General features: G+C 38.3%; 1 long non-coding RNA gene across 1 annotated transcript; it reads right to left on the bottom strand.

Annotated features, from left to right (window-relative positions):
• Positions 1-522: 522 nt before the first annotated feature.
• Positions 523-2,029, bottom strand: LOC127014956 (uncharacterized). Its single transcript, XR_007766255.1, has 3 exons — positions 1,902-2,029; positions 1,363-1,428; positions 523-624 (listed from the first exon to the last, which is right to left on the bottom strand). It is a non-coding gene; the product is annotated as an uncharacterized LOC127014956 (long non-coding RNA).

Here is a 2,029-nt window from a genome sequence, read left to right on the forward strand (position 1 = left end):
TAAAGTTGGAGTGCAACACGGCAAGGGTAAGACTGGCAGATCAGTGCCTCAGTAGGACATAATGCCTGGATGGACTGGCTGTCTCTTTTGGAGCTCTGTCACACTGCTGGGAGAGCAGGAGGAAGGGGTAGAGACTTCCCTCTGGCTGATGCGGAAGAAGGACACTCTTCAGAGGTTGCTCTGCCGCAATGACTCGGTGTCATGGAAGCTATGATTGCCCAAGAATATCTGTGTCACGAAGACCATTTCTGTTTTGCCATCTCCAGTGTTCAGCTTGCACAAGGGCTGGCGGTACGTAGGCACTGGCACCATCTAGGGGCCAACTGCCAATCACTGATGTACTTCTAGAAGATCAGTGCCATAATACATAAAAATAATAATATATATAGGCATACACTAACATAATGTGTCTAAACAAAACCTGTCTTAGTAGACGTGTTGAAAAAGGCTGTGTGTGTAAGTTTTTACTTCTAGGCACAATTCAGGCACAAAAATATAGTCTCAGTTGTTACTTACCTGCTTGAGCTGCTTATTTTCTATTAACTGAATGTGTATGTGGTGTCGTGTGCTGACTAATAACTCATCATTCACAGTCTTCTGCTTCCAATGATATTCCAATTATGCCTTCAACAGTCACGTAAAAATGTCAGAATGAATGAAGATTTCAGAAAGAAAAGAAAAACACAAAAAGCCTTAAGACTATGGATCACACTTTAAGAGAATGAAACACATAAATAATTTTTTATGATCTCTCAATATAAACAAAACTCCTTAATCTGACATTTTTGAAAGCCTTTCTGCGTCAATCTCTATAACTATGGATAAAGATTAATAAAAGTCAAAGAAATCTACTACAATGGACTTCTCCATCAAACCTGTCTAGCACTGCTTCACAACTAGGGCTCTTAAATTCTACTTCTCAACAATTAATAAACAATAATTACCACACTATTTGCTTTACAGGAGTAAATTCTGTCTTGTAGTTGATTACACTCTGTGGCCTTCTAATTAGCACATGTAAAAATAGTATTTGTAGTACCTTTGTTTCCTTAGTTGTTTACATTCTGAAGCAGATTAAATAATATATTCAGAAGCTCAGTCTATATTTAGATACCTAAATAAGCATCTTGATTTTTCAGAGCACCTACAACTCTCAGAGTTGCACAGTGCTTCTGAAAATCAGGCCATTTATTTAGGTGTCTATATTTAGGTACGTGAGTTTGAAGCATTTGACTTGAGGTCACATAGCTATGGCTCACTGCATTTTTTTTATTTCCATTTGGGTCACAATGGGCAAGTCACTTCTAATAATTCTCATCACAAATCTAAGAAACAGCAGGAGAGGTGGTAAGAATTACTTACTAAATACCACCATGATGCTTAGTACTTCCTCAAATACATGAAGTTTCCTTCCTGGAGAATTTCAGTCTAAAAAAAGATAGAAATCAGTGCATCAGAAAGATAAGACTGTATGTTTAGAGACTGAACTTAGGTTCTGGTTAAACTGTGCTCGTTTCCTGGATTTTATTTGTCTGGCATCTTTGTCATTCCCTCTATAACCTTATGATCATTTTGACAAGCCAGATGTTTTAGCTTCCTGCATTTTGATTGGGTAAATCCTAGAAACCAAGTGCTTCTAGTTGTTAACACATGGCAGCAAACCACAGTTTATTCTTGAGGAATTTGAGCTGACATTATCAGTCATGCTGTTGAATTGTGACTATACATCCAAGACTGCTTTTGAATTTGTATGGTAGCCTGCACAGGCCTTGACCTTAGTGAACCAGTTATAAAATAAACAGTCTAAGACTCTGCAGAGAGAAGATCACTGGGAAAAGGACATCAAGAGGAAAAGACAATCTTTTAACGAAACAAGGAAATCAGTTTCCTTAACATCCTACCTCTGCAGTTTGTCATCCCTCTACTTCACAATGTGAGATGCTTCTAGCTTTGGTAGCAGGCATACACACAATCAGCGATTCACACAGCACTGCCTTCATTTTCCATAGAGATGGTAGCTGAGAAGAAA

This window comes from Gymnogyps californianus, chromosome 3 (genome assembly GCF_018139145.2).
Source record: "Gymnogyps californianus isolate 813 chromosome 3, ASM1813914v2, whole genome shotgun sequence".
Lineage (NCBI taxonomy): Eukaryota > Metazoa > Chordata > Aves > Accipitriformes > Cathartidae > Gymnogyps > Gymnogyps californianus.